Genomic DNA, 18,757 nt, shown 5'->3' on the forward strand with positions numbered 1-18,757 from the left:
GCGTCTAGCAGGAGGGCAGGTCAGTTAGATAGAGGGCCCTGACCACGGACTGAGAGGTAGAGAGAGAATGTGGTAATGGGTGGGGCTGCAGGATGAGGCTGTGTTGCAGGACAGCTACTCTGGCAACAGGAGTGGGGCAGGTGGCAGTAGGAAAGGACAGAGCCACAGTGGAAATCTAGGCCCCTGCGTGTCAGGGTCTGGCCAAGAGAGGGAGCCAGTAGAATACCCCACAGGAGATAGTCTAAAGAAATGGGACTTGACACTGCAGCATTGTTTACAATAGCCAAGACATGGAAGCAACCTAAATGTCCATCAAGAGATGAATGGATGAAGAAGATGTGGTACATCTATACAATGGAATATTACTCAGTCATTAAAAAGAATGAAATAATGCCATTTGCAGCAACATGGATGGACCTGAAGATTATCATACTAAGTGAAGTAAGTCAAAGACAAATATCATATAACATCATTTATATATGGAAACAAACAAACATAAAAGATACAAATGAACTTATTTACAAAACAGAAACAGACTCACATACTTCGAAAACAAACTTAAGGTTACCAAAGGGGAAATATTGGGGGGGATAAATTGGGAGTTTGGGATTGACATATACACACTACTATATATAAAATAGATAATCAACAAGGACCTACTGTATAGCCCAGGGAATTCTACTCAATATTCTGTAATAACCTAAATGGGAAAAGAATTTGAAAAACAATAGCTATATGTATATGTATAACTAAATCACTTTGCTGTACACCTGAAACTAACACAACATTGTAAATCAACTATAGTCCAATATAAAATAAAATTTTTTTTGAAATGGAACTTGAAATTGGGACTTGACTAGATTACTGACGAGGTAGAGGTGGACCTAACAGCAGGCCTGAGTGGGCACAAGAAATGAAAGAGAGAGGAAGTAGTTGGGGTTGAAGAGTTCTGGAGGGCTAAGTTCCAGAAAGCCCCTGAGGGGTGCCCAGCCAGCCTGTGGTCACCTCACCCTTTTGTCACAGCTCCAGTGCAACTGGGAGGCCTCAGTTCCTTCCGAGGTGCTCCAAAAAGGAGAAAGAGTGGAGTCAACTGCTTAAGAGAAAGAGTTTTGTATGTGGAAGCCAGAGAGCTCCCCGATCTCATCAGACCTTCAGGTCCTGCATTTTACAGTGGATTTCTCTGACAAAATGGTGCTCGCCCAGAGGAGGAGAACCAATGGAGGAAAGTCCTTAAAGATGATGGCAAAGGGAGAAAGGCTGTTGCCTTTAAATAGCTGTCATGTGAAGAAGAAGGACTAGATTATCCAGAGGGGCCAAACAAGGAGAAAAGGGTAGATGCTGCAGGGGGGACAGATAGTGATTCCTTACAGACTTTTCTGTCAGTGAGGACTTGCAACCACTCCTCTTCGGGGTAAAGCCTTCCCTGAGGATGTCCGAATCACAGAGTTGTTGAGTTGGCAGGGACTATAGAGCCCAACTTCTTTATTTTACAGAAAACAAAATGTAAGCCTGGAAATGCTACAGACACACCGTGGGTCCTGGAGGTGAGAGCGTGGGCTCCTGCATTGAGGGGGCTGTTGGTTGAGATGACCTTCGAATCCATTCCAACTTATGAGCCTATGTCTCCCCAAACAGCTCAAAATCCAAGCAGAGAGGCAGAGAATCATGGTAGCTAAGAACATTGGCTTTGCTCTCAGAGCTGGGGTCAGATCCTGGCTCCATCATACACCTGCTGGTGACACTGGATTACCTGACACCTATCTGTCTTGCATCTATCTTACTTCTTTATGCACAAAATGGGATTAATACCTGTACTATCTCAGAGGACTATTGTGAGGGTTCAATGAGAGAATAAAGGTTAGCTATTATTATCTTTGCCTGGACCCAACACCTGACACCTAGATGTCTCATAGGACACAAAATATTATTTATCTTATTGTTGCTACACTGAAAAATGCTATGCTGGATGTTAGGCCAATTTGCATGAACCCACTTACCATCCTATGGAATTCCATCCTTTTAGAGCCTTTGGAGTTTCCTGCTATGCCAGGTTTCTCTTGAAGAAAAGTAGCATTTGAATAAGAATTTATATTCAATCATTCACTTACCAAGCAACTACAGCATGCCACACCCAGAGCTACATACTGGGGATAGAAAAATAAACCATACACAGGTCTTGCCCTTAGGAAACTCAACCTAGTGTAGAAGATAGAAGAGTCACAGGAATTTTTTTTTTCCAGAAAAGGACTCCGGTTCATATCAACTCATATTTTTGGGTGAATACTTGTTATCAGTTGAATTGTGTTCCCCCCAAAAGATTATGTTAGAGTTCTATCACCCAGTAACCCAGAATGTGACCTTCTTTGGACATAGGGTCTTTACAAATGTAAGCAAGTTAAAATGAAGTCATTAGGGTGGGCCCTAATCCAATATGACTGGTGTCAGAAAAAAGGAGAAATTTGGACCCAGAGAAATATACACACACAGGGAGAACTCCATGTGAAGATGAAGGCAGAAATTCTGGTGATGCTTCTAAAAGCCAAAGAAGGCCAAAGATAGGCAGTAAATCACCAGAAGCTGGGCAAGAGGCCTGGAACAGATCTCCCTCACAGCACTCTGAAGAAAACAACCCTGCTGACACCTTTATCTCTGACTTCTAGCCTCCCAAAATGTGAGACAATACATTTCTGCTGTTTAAGGCACCCAGTTTGTGGTATTCTGTTACCACAAGCCCCAGCAGACTAATACAATACTCCATGCTAAGTTCTCTGCTAGGCACTTCGGGAGATATAAAATAAGAGGTGTAAATAAGATGAGATATAACATGACACTGTATTACAGTTGTAACAGCAGGATGAACAAAGTGTTGGAGTAGCACAGAATAGGAAATGATTCATTCTAATTGGGGAGAGATGAAAGCAAGAGAGTCTTTATAAAAGAGGTGACATTTAAGCAGGGTCTTAAAGGATGAGAACTGAGGCTGCATGAAGGGTAAATGGTGGTGTCACTAAGTAAGAGGGAAGGTGGGGAAAGAGCAAGTTTGGTGGGAGGGGAGTAAGACCAAGAGTTCTATTTGGAATGTTTTAAATCTCGTCAGAGTAGAGATTTCTATTCTGTGCACCCAAGATTAGGAATCATCTTATTGAGTCTATTAAATTTAATCCGTCTTACCTGGGGGCCACAGAAAGCTAAATCATTCTTGACTTTTGAGCAGTCATTATCCCGAGGCCTGATGTTCCCAGTGTAATAAGCAAGCCCTCCGGGGTCCTCGCCCTGCCTGCACATCCCTGCCTCTCTCATTCACAGCTTGTTCTCATCTTTCCTTCAAGTCATCTGAGTTGGATGACTACCCAGAAAGTCTCCCACTGCTGCAGAATCGGAAATGTGGGCCCTCCACCTAACAGCTGGGGTTGGATTCAGGGTCGCCAGTGGATAATTTCTTGCTTTTGGAATTCAGAGGGAAGGGCTATGGAGCAGGAGCCAGACCCAGGAGTGGCTTCCGAAGCTCTTCAACGCAGGCAGAGGGAAGTGAGTCATCACTGGCCATCAGAGAGGAGGGACTCCCTGCAGCTGGACTTCATGAAAGAGACATGCCGGACACCTGCACAGCCTGCCAGGCTTCCTTAAGGGAGGCAAGTGCGCTGGAAAGGAGGATGGAAAATTACACTCATAGATTACCCCTTGAAAAAAAAGTTTTTGGAACTGACCAGTACGTTGTGGAAAATTCTGGGCTCACAGGACAGGGAAAACATAAAACTGGGCTTTGTCAGGGTGGAAGCAAGAAAAAATCATTAGAGAAAAATGTAAAACCTGTGCCATGCCCTTCACTCATCCAAGAAACCTATCCTGATTCTGCTAAGTCGACTCCCCTCTTTCTGAGCCCTTCTCTTCTCTTGCTTTCCTCTTCTTTCCTCCTTTCCTTCCTGTTCTCTTGCGTCGGTTTAATTTTTTTCGGGAGAGTCTATGGACTTGATGAGTTGCTACAGTGTTTGCTGATGAGTCAATTGCCGTCTCCCCTGTGGTGTCAGACTCTCTGCTTCTCAGGAGAAGGGGATAAGCAGAGCTCCTTCATTTACCAGGAGCAGCCTCTGTGCACACCTGTTAGCTTTTGAGGGGCTAATAAATAGTGTCCCTGTTACCACCGGCGTTCTGAAACCGTTCAGAGGTAGACACAGGAATCTGGCAGATGAAGTTGGAAATATCACCTTCAGTACAGATGAGAAGCTCTCCTGGAGGGCATGGCTTAGCTCTGGTGTCACTGTCACCCACCAGTGACAGATGCAGCTAGAAAATGGCAGGCTCTTCCTTAGATACCAACCCTGCAGGACTTCCCTCATAACCAAGAACAAATGAGACACCATCCCTATTTAAAGGCTCACCAATCAAGTAAGACCCTCCTCTTCCTCTGGGGAAGACTAACGCAGGAGCAGAGGGAGGCAAGGGTGTTCCTCTAAAGAAGGACCCTCCACACAGAAGGAACCATCAAGAGTGGGGAATATGGGTTCTGCTCACAGTGTTCCCGGCAGGAAGAGGTTTAGGGAGGTTGACTCCCAGTGCCCTTCCCAAAAGAATGTCAGGAAAGGCAGAATTTCAAGCACCCATGGAGGAGACGTTTGTGGAAGTTTTTGGACAGTTGCCTCCTCCTGTGGTAAGGTTGGTCCTCCTCTGCTCTTGTCTCGTTATCATCATAAATCAAGAAGAAATGTTTATCATCCGTCGCAGAAATCCCTCGGGAGGCACTAAAAGGCATTCAGAACTGAGCTGGATCATTTCTTCCTAAAACTCTCAATAGGTTTCGGTGTCCCATGAGATGAAATCCGAACGTGTTAGGCTGGTATGACATAGTCTGGGTTTTTTTCCCCAATAACCATCTTCTTACTTTTTTAATACAACCTTCGCCCCCAACACACACCTGAGTTTTAACTGGGCATAAGACTGCTCAGCTAAAGACAACATTTCCCAGCTTTCCATGTGGCTAGTTTCTAGTTAATGGGACATGAGAAAAAGTAATGAAGGCAATATCAGGATCATCTCCTTAAAAAAAAAAGCTGACCTAAGTGTCCATCAACAGATGAATGGATAAAGATATGTGTGTGTGTGTGTGTGTGTGTGTGTATCTCTGTGTGTGTGTGTGTAAAACATGGATAGACATCCAACATGGATGGACTTAGAAGGCATTATGCTAAGTGAAATAAGTCAGACAGAGAAAAACAAATACTGTATGAGATCACTTATATGTGGAATCTTAAAAATACAACAAACTAGTAAATATAACAAAAAAGAAACAGACTCACAGATATAGAGAACAAACTAGTAGTTACCAGTGGGGCGAGGGAAGGGGGGAGGGGCAATATAGAGGTAGGGGATTAAGAGGTATAAACTATTATGTATAAAATAAGCTACAAGGGTATATTGTACAACATAGGGAATGTAGCCAATATTTTATAATAACTATAAATGGAGCATAACCTTTAATGATTGTAAATCACCATATTGTACATCTTATATAACTTATATAATATTGTACATCAACTATATTTCAATTTTTTTAAAATACAAAAAAAAAAAAATGCTTGCTCTCTACTTCTCATTTCTTCCTTCTCATGCACCAGAACTGAGATCTGGTAGAGGTGAACCAGATTCAACTTTGTGGAGCAGAGCCAACTGCCTCTCTGGGCCACCAAACAGCTTGGACATTTGCATGATTTAGAACTAAATTTTCTACCTTGCGGTCTGTTAAAGACCAAATTAATATACTTATATTAGTACATAAAGATTTGTGAATTCTGGTCATAGACATTCTATTTCCCCCTCTAGCTCTATTTGAACCTACAGACACTTTCCTGAAATTGCCACACACATCCTTACTCTGGGCTTTTGGCTACTTTGTACCGGGAGTGTCCACCTCACCTCTTCATCTGTCCAGGCTTCCCTAACCATTAAGGTCCAATTCACACCTCATTTCATTCAGTTAACAAGTAGTTATTAAACACTCACTATGTGTCAAGCACTGGGTGATTCCTGCCTATAATCTAAGGGCAGCTATTGGTAAATGTCAGCTGTTACATGCAACTCACCAGTATCTCAGATGTTAAGTCTCCATCTAGCCTTCCTACTATGGGCCCTGACCACCAGATTGAATTCCTGGGCACCAATGACATCAAATTAGGGCTGAAAGTATTTCCTGCACAATAAGGAATTTGGCTGGGCTTTGTTCCCAGTTCCTGGAAGGTAGCCTCCAAATCCTTAAAATTTCCCAAGTGATAGGATTGTCTTTGTTATTCTTGGTGGGCCCCTAGATAGCTTGCACTAACAAGATGACTCAGGACTGGGGCTAGCCACACCAGAAAGACCACCCATGTGATTAGAAGCTTGGTGCTTTGAGCCACCTGACATCAGTCTGGCCTCTGGCAAAGGGTAGGGGACTAGAGATTAAGTTGAATCATGCGGCCAATAATTCAATCAGTCATACCTGCATCATGAAACCCCAGTAAAAACTCTGGACACCAAAGCTCAAGTGAACTTACTTGGTTGGCGATACATCGATGTACCAGGAGGGTGATACATCCTGACTCCAGGGAGAGAATATGGAAGCTTCATGTTTGGAACTCTCCCTATGTATTTCTTCTTTCAGCTTGTTCTAATTTGTGTCCTTTGTGCTATAATAAAACTGTAGTCATAAGTATAGCATTTCCTGAGTTTTATGAGTAGGTCTAACAAATTATCAAACCTAAGGGGTGGTGTGAACCCCAAAGTTTGTTACCAGTTGAGCGGAAGTGAGGGTGGTGTAGGGACCCCTGAGCTTGCTGCTGGCCTCTGAAAGTAAGGGCAGTCTTGAGAGGACTATGCCTATAATCTGCAAAGCTAGTTTAAGTCTGGGTAGTTAGCATCAGAAGTCATGGTAGTATTCTTTCACCTCAGGCTGGATATCTGACTTGTCTGTGTGCTGCATTCTATCAATTAGCAAAAATATATTGAGCATCAGATGAATTAATTACAATCTCTGCTCTCAAGGAGCTTGAAATCTAGTATAAAAGGAAATCACAATAGTATATGTACTCATAGAATGATGTACAAAGTATACCATGGAGAAGATAAATTATAACATGTGGAAAGAGGGCAGCTGAGGGCTTCCCTGGTGGCACAGTGGTTGAGAATCTGCCTGCCAATGCAGGGGACACAGGTTCGAGCCCTGATCTGGGAAGATCCCACATGCCACGGAGCAACTAGGCCCGTGAGCCACAACTAGTGAGCCTGCGCGTCTGGAGCCTGTGCTCTGCAACAAGAGAGGCCACGATAGTGAGAGGCCTGTGCACCGCGATGAAGAGTGGCCCCCGCTAGCCGCAACTAGAGAAAGCCCTCGCACAGAAACGAAGACCCAACACAGCCAAAAATAAATAAATTAATTAATTTAATTTAATTTAATTTAATAAAAAAGAGGGCAGTTGAAGAGAATTTTGTAAAGAAGGTGACCTCTGAGCTGGCTTTTGAAAGATGGATAAGTTTGCCTCAGGGACAAAGAGAAAAGGGTATTCTAGTCCCACAGGGAGTGCATGTGCAAAGGCACAGTGGTGAGAAAAGGTACAGTGTATTCAGGGAAATTTAAGCTTATCCACATTGCTGGAGCACAGTGTGGGAGCGAGAAGGGGGGAGTAGAAGGAAATAGGTCTAGAGAGAGAGGAAGAGGCCTTGTGTTCCATGCTGAGCACCTGGAACTTTATCCTGGAAGTTGCTGACAGTGCAGCCCAGGGTCCAACCATAAGTGAATAATGTTTAACAAAGTCATCCATTTGGGGAATGACTGTACTAGGTGATGAGCAGAAACTTGTCTTGACTTGTATTTTGAAAGATCATGGTGGCCTCCCAGTATCTAGAAAAAGTAAGCTATGTTACACAGATCAAACTTTCAGCTGAAATCAAAGAAAAATGATGGATAAGACTGTAAAAATAAAAACAACTTAAAAACATCGACTATCTGAAAAAACTTGAGGAACTTCCAGGCTAATTTTTGGATGAAACTCTGTAACCAGAAAGGTAAGCCAAAAATGAGACCTACAAAACTGCTTATGATCTGAGGGCATTTGCCAATGACACAAATGACTCCCGTTGCCAGCAGCAGACCTAGAGAGACAGGAGTTGGGCTCAAGCCCACTGAGAGTGAGGAGTTTGGGGAGACCCTTCCCACACTGGGCTGAGACCCAAAAGGACTATAATCTCAAGTCAAGTGCAACCAGATCTCATCCTGACTTTCCCCCCCAAAACCTCTGGAAACTTCACAAAGGGTTGTTTTGGTGATCAAAAGGGAGAGGGAAAAGGAAAAGAAAAAGAAAAAGAAAAACAGCTATTCTTGAGTATTTGTGGCCAGGGCCAGCCCTCTTACAAATTTGTACCTCACTCTATATGGCCTGGAGTATGAGCCACTGGGTCTCAAACCTTGAACTTGTTCTGAGGTGTTCTGATTGATAGCTCATCTCAGGAGAAAACACATCGAACCTAGGCTTCAGAGGACCCACACAAATAACTTTTCAACAGAAATGACCAGAAAGCAGTCAAAGATTAGCAGGCATACAAAAAAACAGGACAACCTGAACATAAACAAGAACCATCAAAAAATCACAGACCACAGGAACAGATCCACAAAGATTTCAGATGGTGGAATTATTAGACCCATATTTATTTAAAAAAAAAAAAAAGAAAGAAAAAAAACTTTGATGACATGTTTAAAGAAATAAATGACAAACATGAATATATATGCATGGAATAGGAAACTCTACAAAGTGATATAGCATATTTGAAAAAGAAATGAATTTCCAAAATGGAAAAACACAAGAACCAAAAACGACAGTAATAATGGTTGTATTTGGCTGCAAGTTGAACACATCAGAAGAGAAAATTAGTGAACTGGAAGAAATTGTGGACATCCTCTGGGTCAAGTAGAATCTCATTTTCTAGGACCTTAGGGCAGAATTGTTCTCAATTCTTTCAATTGCATTACGGCAAGCTTCCACAGGCTGAGCTGCTCTTTTGGAGAGCATATGTGGATAATTATTATCTCTGCTTCCTCATAGGAGCTGCGATTCTCAAAATATTTAACGTGGTGGTTGATTTCACCCATATTTTTGGTCAGTAGCCCAAAGAAGCCACAGTTCATTCTCCTGTTAAGTAGACCTCCAGTCTCAGCACTAAACCCAGAATTCTGAAAGAGTGGAAATTTGCCATCTCTGGCAGGTGGAATTATCAGTAGGTGCTTGATGAATGCCTAGTAGGTCAATTTGATAATATTTCCCTTTTTGATTAAAAACCAACATTCCCAGCTCCATATGGCACCTGAAAGGCTGGGGAAATTTATCTGAAGTTTCCATAAGCAAAATTACAGTGAGGACCTCTTTGCCCTTTGTTAATTGAAAATAAGCTACTCTATTTTGGAGAGGGACTCGACCCTCTGAGGGCTGCCATGGAAACTCACTCACTAGAGGATTCAGCCACTGCTCACACACTTTCATTTCACCCACAGCAAGATGTAATCCAAGCAAAGAAACACTCAAAATATAAAAATAGTTATTAGCAGGGGACTACATTTGTGTCTTGCTAGGTACAGGCCCCACTCTCTTTCTTTTTGAGGATGCCCAGCTGGAGTGTCCAGGGGGAAAGTTATCCTAGGACCATCATCATAAGCCAGCTCTGAAGACTGACCAAGAAGAGCATAGGATGTGCCCTGCAGGAAGAGGAAAAGAAAGAGTAAATTGTTTGAGAAGTCACCGGCTTCTGCACCTCAAAGAAATGAGGAAGTTCAGGTCAGGACAGGACGACCAGAAGCCTCCAGGGAAAAACTCATCTCTGATTAACCTTCTTGTCTGCTTGCAAAACCTTCCATCAATGGCTGAGATTTTGGAGCCATTTGCCTAAAACAAAAGAAACAATAATATCGCCAACTCAGAGGGAGAACAAAGCACTGGATTAATAAAAAGTAAAGGAGGTGGGGAAATATCTTTGGAGGAGAAGGCAGAGCTTGACCATCTTTTATATTCTCCCAGTTTCCAGATTCCAAACCTCTTGGCTGTATTATCATAGCATTCAGAGCTGGAAGGAAAACGAGTGTTAGTCCAATATTTTTACATTCCAGGGGAGGAACCGAGATCCAGCCATGTGGATGAGTGATGCATCCAAAGTAGTTAGTGACAAAACCAGACCCAGGACCCAGGCTCCCTGAATTACCACCTGCACTGACCCTTCCTTGCCCCAACTTCCCAGAGCCCATCAATCAGCAAGTTCTACTGGGTCTCATTTTCCCATCCTGTCTCTTGCCAGTGCTACCACAGAGGCACAAGCCCTTACCACCCAAGACAGAAGAAGAAGAAGGTCAGTTTTGTGCTAAGCCCTTGGCAAACATGCATTTAACCCTTACAACAAACTGTGAGATGAGTAATAATTCTTGTCTTATATATGAAGGAACAGAGGCTAGGAGACTGAGAGAAGTCACACAGCTGGCAAGTGACAGAATTGAGTCTCAAACCCTTCATTCACCTGATTCCAGGTCCACGCTCATCACCTCATCATCTACTGCCTCCCAAGACTATTTCAAGGGCTTCCTATTTGGACCCCTGTGCTTATCCTCTTCCCATTTCAAACCATCCTGTACTCTGAAGCCAGATTAATCTTCCTAAAACTTGCTTTTAATCATGTCACTCCCAACCTCTTATCTTGTCCACCATCTGGTCCAACTAACATATCCAGCCTGCCTCCCAAGGCTGGTACTTGCTGCTCTGTAGATGTGTTTCTTCGTGCCTCATTTCCCTCCCCTACACTGCCTTCCCCCTGACTTTTCTTCTCCTCAAAATACCAACATTGGTTCCTTTATATCCTCAATATTAACTGAATGCCTACTGATTCCTCTACAAGATTTATTGCCAAGAGACAGTATAATTTAGTGGGCAAAACTCAGACTGGACAAGTTGCCTGATTTGAATCCTGACTCCACTAAATATTAGCTACATGACCTTGGGCAAGTTTCTCAACCTCTCTGTGCTTCAATTCCCAAATTGTAGAATGGGATCATCATGGCTCCTACTGAGAGGATTAAATTAGTTAATACACATAAAACACTTGGAACAGTACATGGAACAGAGTAGTAATAAACAGGAGCTAGTCCTAGCAGTAGTACTAGGTACTGTCACCGAGTCTAAGCTTGTACTGCTCACTGCACGACAGGCCAATAATTGAGAGACAAGCTGTTGGGGCAAGGAATAACGACTTTATTCAGAAAGCCAGCAAACTGGGAAGATGGTGGACTCATGCGCCAAAGAACCATCTTGCCTGAGTTAGAACTCAGGCTCCTTTTATGCTAAAAGGGGAGGGAGTAAAGTCAGACACTTCCTGGTTCCCATCGGCCTCCGAGGGGTGTGTTAATTTCTTCCTGCCTGCAGTCATTCACAGGTGGGCCTGGTCAGGATGTTTCCTGTGAACTAAACAAAGGTATTTTAGCTTAATGCTCATTACCTGGGAAGCAGGGTTCCCAGAGATGGGCCATTACGTATAATTTAAGCTTATAGGCAACATTCCTTTAGTGATTAACTTGTAATAGAATACATAGGTTCTTCCCTATTACAGTAGCAAGCACTGGGCTAGTTACTGGGATACGGAAATGAATAAATCACAGTCAGCCCGTTTCCTCACAGTCCAGTGAGCAAGGTGGGCATGTCAGCCAAGAATCACAGCCCAGGGCTCTACGTGCGGTAACAGAGGCAGGTACAGAGGGCTGGGGGGAAGATGTTAAGTATCTGAGATAGGGTATGGTTTCAGGAAAGAAATTATGTTTTATCTCAAAATTAAAGAAGCATAGGAGTTCTGAATACACAGAGTGATAGCATAGGAGTGACATCTGAATAAACATGGCACAATCATCCAGGGAGGATTCAGAAGCTGGAACAGGATGGGACCTGATCCCATGAAGACCTTATGCCATTCTGAGAAGTTTATCCTCGAGACTGTAAACAGAGGAATGCCCACCCCAGACCATAATGGTCTCAGCCACTTCTGACCTGGTCAAGAACACTCATTGCATATTTTACTAATATGATACTTATTTGCTGTCCTATCTTATTTCTGAGTACTAAGCAGCCCACACAAGCATTTCTGAAACTTTGCTATGCTGACCCACCAATGGCCCCCTCTCTGATGCTTCTTATCCTAGGTTGATATGTTTTCCACCAGGGAACTCTGCTACCTTGGCCACAGCTGATTGGACCAAGGACTAGCACCTGACCTGCAGGCAACTACCTCTTGGTTGGCCAGTGCCCAGGGAGGGGGGCCCAGAACCACAGCCAGGCTCAGTGGTATCATTTCATCCTGCCCAGAGGAACTGCCCAGAGTTCCTCTCTTAAGGAAATCTGAATGTGAAGCACACACAGAGAGGAAAACAGACATAGAGGCAATGAAAGTGGGAAAACTCACTTTGAAAAAAGCAGTAAGCAGAAGCCATGACTCAACCAAACCTACAAGGCAGAGAGCAGTAACGGCAGACAGTCGAAGCTTAGAAATAGATGAGGCACTGTAACAAACACAGAGCACTGGGTGAGGGAGACAGTAACGAGAGAAGCCATATTATATCCTGAACCATATAGGATATGGTTGCCAAACACTCCTGTGGTTAAGTTCAGCAGGGCAGTGGTTAAGACAATTTTCTGTCTTTCCTATTTCCCTAAGCATCTTCAAATTAAACCCCAAAACACTGTGGGCAAGTCTCTTTCCCTTGGAACCTGAATGAGTCTAATGTAACAGAGACAAGTCCTTTCTACTCAGCTAGATGGTATGTCCTGCGAGTGCTTTCTCATGGAACAGCCTGTGCATTGGCAGAAAAGCAAGAAGGAGAACAATTTATTTGGAAAGATTCCCAGGATTTTCGTAAGAGGAAACGTAGGCAGCCTGTGGAGGGAAGGGTGACACAAGAGACAGGAGAAGCAGGGAGGGGCCAGATCCTAAAGGGGCAACCATAGCAAGGAATCTGGGTTTCATCCTGAGATTATGGGGCTCTGTTTAGAGCCCCATAACTTAGGAAGGAAGAGTGATATGGTCAGGTTTGAGATTGCTGGATAAAATGTAACTTTATCCAACATACACTGTCATCTCCAATGAAGGTAGATATAAAACATTTACAACTCAGAGGAACCCTCTTCAGTAAAAATGACCTACCCCTACGTGACCCGGAAGGAAATCCAACTTTCCAGGTATATTCCCCCAGCCAAAAATGTAAAACAAAGAAATTTAGGCAAATTACAAACTCCAGTGCCCAAAGGAAGCCCCCCCACCCACCAAAGAACAACTTCTTCAACCATTATTTCCTTGAGACAGAACATAACATACACGAAGAAGACCCAGAGCTGGTGAGAGCTTTTCTGAATGTTTTGTGAAATGGGACACTCATTTCTCCGGGGAAAACAATCGCTAAAGAGAGATTTCATGGAAAGTCACCCTGTATCTTATCTACTTTACCCTGGTCTAAGTCTCACAGTCGCTTGTTTCTACCCAACACAGTCGGGCACTGGAAGCGTCCAGAAGGACTCTGGCTGCCAGAGACGCCCAGACACCAGGACACACAGAGCAGTAATGAGAACTCGGGATGGAGTGACCTCCCGGGCTCACTCTGGCTTCTGGAACTCAGCCTCCGCCTGCCAGCGAGCTGTCTCCCCTGCTTCGTGCTTACCTTGTCTTTCCCTCTCACTGATGCCTTCAAATAGCCCTGTGTTCCCAGGAACGGTGGTTATGCTATCAATTCAAAGAACCACCGCTTCAGAGGAAAGGGATCGCGAACGCACCCCGCTCCCGGGTCCCCGCTGGCTATCTGCAGAAGTTCTCCACAAGCCGAGAAAAGTCGTCCGCGTACGAGGCCCGCTCCATCACAGTGGGTTAATCAAGCCTCTCTGTGCAGCTTCCGCCACGATCTGCTCGCACTGCCTTCTCTCTGCGACTTGGCAGGGAAACGCACGCTGGTTTTCATCCTAACTCAGGGACAGCGAGGTTTTTCATACCTGCGCAGGGGCCTGTGCAAGCTGGGGTTCAAAGGAGCATCGCGGGATGAAACAGAAAGAAAAGCAGCGGAGGCGCCAAGCTGCGAATCGTAACCAGCTTCCCTGATGCTGTGCCACAGTCAGCGTTAGACTGGAGAGCCCATTTCCTGTTTTCTGTACAGGTTAAACCCTGTCAAATTTGATCCAACTCCAACCCAAACTTGTCTCTAACAAAGTGATTGTTTTCCAAGCTCCAGCTGCTGGCAGATTCATTTCGAGACATATTCAATATGAGTGAACGACAGTATAAGGTAAGATGCTTAAGCGGGGTGCCTTAGCCTGAATTTTCCTCTTGTTCTCTGTTCCCTTCTTTCCCTCAGTTTTTGGCCTTTGTTAAGTTCACTCTTGGGGTCTCATTTCTGCTTCATTTTCTGGATGTCTTTTCGTTTTTCCAGCTTCCCTCCTCCTCATTTATTTACCCTTCACTCTCTATTTTCGTCTTGTTTCTTCCTTCTCCTCTCCTCTCTTTTCCCTTTCTTCTGGCTTCTTGCCTCTTCTCAGTCTTAATGTTGAGAGGATCTACAATCCTAAAGTCACAGTGGTGTTCCAACCGTTGGCAGCAGGTACCACAGGGGCGCTGACTCATCAGGACAGACGCTAGCAGTGGAACGGAAGCAGGATCCAGAAGGTTCCCTACTTTGTTACTAACTAGTGGGTTGTGAGAGGTGGAAGAGGACAGTGGGGCAGGGACAGGCGAGCACCTCAGAAGGCTCATGGAAGTGGCTAATTCCTGTTACGTTAGCAATTCAGAACTATTTCGATCTTTTAATGATCAAGAGTGTACCAGATTGAGAACAAGAAAACAGCCGCTGACATGCGGGAACGGTCCTGGTTCTGTCGGCCAGGCCTTGGTGTTGCTAGGAGCTGGCACTGACGTGTACAGCCAGACCTTGTTGAATATGGGAGATTTCACAGAACACCAATGCCTGTGATGGATCCAAGGAAAAACAAGACCGCTCCACACAAAAATATGAACATCATGCAAAGTGCAAAAATGACCACACATCCTCCTATTCTGCAAATGAGTGACCCCTCTTCTTTACCAATTCCAGTTCCAGCCTTGATTCACTCATCCTGCCTTCTATGGTCGGGTTAAGATACCCAATGATAGAATTACCCCCACTCCTGGAATGCATCCTATCCTAATTTCTTCACCCCTCCCCCAAATCATCAAGCACAAGCCCAAATTCTACAGTAGGTTCTTTCCAACACCCTTTAACTGAGTCTCCCCAAGTTCCCCATGGTGTGTGTCTCCACCGTTACAACAAGCAACAAACACAACTTGTTCAACCACAGGTGTGTTCCTGGTGGGCTTTGGCTGGAGGTCATTGACGAGGTGCATTTTTGTCCTGCCAAAGCCTTGAGACCACTTTGAGGAGAAGATTCTGACAAGGAGGACCTGAGCCCTCACGTCAGTGAAGGGTGCCAGTTAAGTTCCCTGTGAGGGACAGAAAGGGGACCTGCTCCTCACCCTGTCCCCCTTCCCACTGGTAATTCTGGAAAGCTCCCAAGAGGAGAGCATGACATAGAGGGAAGTCTTCCAGATCTAGCAGGGGAGATCCTCACCTCTTGGCTGGGGAGTCCTGCTGTAAGGCGAGGGGGAGGAAAGGGCAGAGTCTGGGACAGATGAATCCTTTTGCCTGCTCGAGGGTGGAGGCAGCTCTCTGCATTCTCAGAATAATTCCCGAGCATCTATAGTACTGTTGCTTATTCCCCCACCACAGACCACTTCCGCTCCAGAGCCGACCCTACTTCCTCCCCATGACTAGGTTTTCTAGTTTGGTCCAGGAGCTCCAGCAGGCATTATTTTCCCTTTCATCATTGCTTTCAACTAACACACAGGAAGGAGCTTAGAGCCAACAGAAAACTTAACGCATCAATGCCGACGTCAGGAGATAGGACCAAGCCTGCATCTTAGAACGCAACTTAAGCTGAAAGTAAGCACTAGATTCCAGGAACCTGAGTGACCACACAGTATGCCCAAGTTCATGTAAAAATGAGTCTTGTTATAAAGCAGTTCCTTCCTGCCTTCAGACACTTGAGTGAAATATGCTTCAGAAGGACTCATAATTGCTAGACACCAAATTAGCCACCAACCCAGGATTGCCCCTAAATTATTTAAGATGTTGGAAAAATACATACACAAAACAGATCAATCAAAGAAATCAAATACATACCCTGCAGTTCTGAGACAATTAGGTGGAAACATTCTGCAATTACACAGTAACAATTATTTCTCCCACTGAGTGGTATCAGAAAACTCGGAAAAATTAAATGCGGTATCATATCACCAACCCACAGAGTAGAAGGCGTCATCCTGAGCACTGGATATCAGTAAACAGAATTACAAAGCCTAATAGGATCACAGAACAAATGCAAACCTGAGGGAATCACCATCTTTCAAATAAGACCGTGATTATCTCCATGTGTGAGCTTATGGGGGCAGGGGAGGCGGGGGCACTGCTCCTGATTCAAAGTTCTCAAGGTCACAGGAGGAGCACCTGGGGATGCCAGGGCCGAGGGGCCACTCTGCATCCCACCAGCACCCAGCACACCAGCGGCCCACTTTGGGACAGTTTAATCTGATGGAACAAAGCAGCTGGAAGATGTTGGAGCAGAGAAAATCATGGCATGCCGAGGAGGCATTCTCCCTGAGCTCATTAAAAAGATATATTAATTGGGATAACTAAGCTGCTATAACAAATAAACCCCAAATTTCCAGGGACTTCACAGTATAAAAATTTCTTTCTCTCTTAAGTACCATTCCAATGTGGGTGTCCTGGCCAGTGGACAGCTTTCTTCCTTACACCAATCAGGGCCCACCAGCCCTCCAGAGCAGCAGCTCTCTGCCTTGGTCATCTTCTAGAACATCTGGGGAGCTTAAAACTCTTGCTGCCCCCCACCGCACCTCAGACCAATTTAATTAGCATCTAGATAGGCAGTGGGATGCTTTTTTTTTAAGCTTTCCAGGTGATTCCAGTGAGCAGCAAAGGTTGAAACCACTTCACCAGAGCCCTGGAGACCTCCACTTTGAGGTGGTGGAAGAGGAAAGAGGAGGCGGAGAAGGCAAACTCACTCCCCAAAGCCCCAGGCTGAAATGACAGCCATTTCTCTGCTCACTTCCCATCACTGGGAACTTGTCACACAGCCACACGTTTATGCAAGGAGGGCTGGAAAATGCCATCCCTGTCTGGTTTCCCTGCTCCCAGTAACACTGCCACAACAGGGAAGAAAGAGGACACACTTTTGGCGGTTAACCATCTTGATAGAGTGCTGAGTATATGTGAGGGGCTATGCAGACGTAGAAGGAGAAAAGGAGAAAAGAGGTGAGTGTTAGGAGAGAGACAGAAGCAGAGAGAACCATGACAGTTTAAAAGTCAGATATCACGCAGCCCCCTCACTGCATTTGGTACCATTGCTCACCTGAGGATACAAACTCCACCCCACCCGCCTTGTCAAGTCATTCTCTCCTCTCCATCCTGGATGCACCACTTCCCTCTTGGGGCCAGAGTTGTGTGTGGGGTTTTGGTTTCCCCAAAACACAGTCTCACTGATCAAATCACGTTCTGTGAACGGGTATGCAATGGAAAGCACAAATCCTGGAGGCAGCCTCACTTCCCCAACTCATCTGAGGGCCCTGAAGAATCAAGGCCATAGTATATGGCTATCTGTGACCATTTGCTCTCCCCACCCAGTAACCAGCATTGTCTGGGGGGTGAGAGTAGCAGGTACTTCAAGTCCACTAGCACAGCCCACACTGAGAGTGAAGGTATGAAAAGGTAACCCATCAAATGGAGAACTTTAGCAGCCAAGGAGAGTGCTTGGTGGAGCCCCATTGGCTGGGAACCAGAGTGGCCTCTGTATTTAAATCAAAAGAGGAGCCCATTTTCTGCTTGGCTCCAATCTGGAAGTTACTCTTTTTACCAAATTAAGCCACAGGGGAAGCCCCTTCCCCGTGTCACCGTGTAGAGGCAGTGGGGCAAGCCCAGCTCCTCAGGAGCAAGTCCCAGTGCTTTGGGAAAAGACAGCCTGTGACACCTGGGGTCAGCAGGAAGTGAGTGTTTTTGCTGAGCTTGGTGAGGGACGTCAGCCTCCTTTAAACACCATCAATGGAGACTCAGGCTGAAAATAAACTGGGAGCAATGGCAGAGCAAGACTGAGAATTCTCTCATAAGGGCCAGACACAAGCAATCAATAGTCCCACAGACTGGTTTGGGACAAGAGCAGAGAGGCCACATGACAAAGGGTCAACAGGATCAGGGTGTGTTAAGAAAGATGCCTGCATGAGACCAGGGCTGAGGTGGTCCCTTGGCCACACTTGGTTGAGGATATTACCAGGAGGTTAGGAAGTGGAAATGAATCCCTCAACACCACTGGATGGTATTCATGATTGTTGCAAATGGCCAGCTTGGGTTACCCCGAGAGTAATCTACACGTGCTCTGATTCCACAGTGAGAGTTCAGTCATTCCCAGCATATCCCATTTGTCATCTTTTATAGTACAGCATAATACCCCTCCCAATGTTACTGTAAATAGATTCCTAGCCTGGATGTGCCCTGCTAGACTCATACAGTCAAGATCCCAGTGTCCAGAGTGAGGTAACCAGGCAAGCAGTTTACTCCACAGGGAACACAGCTGTCAGCAGCATCTGAAAAGAAGAAAAAGAGAAAAGAAAAGAAATACAGTGGAATACT

This window comes from Balaenoptera physalus (genome assembly GCF_965194825.1).
Source record: "Balaenoptera physalus genome assembly, chromosome: 17".
In the NCBI taxonomy this organism is placed as follows: Eukaryota; Metazoa; Chordata; class Mammalia; order Artiodactyla; family Balaenopteridae; genus Balaenoptera; species Balaenoptera physalus.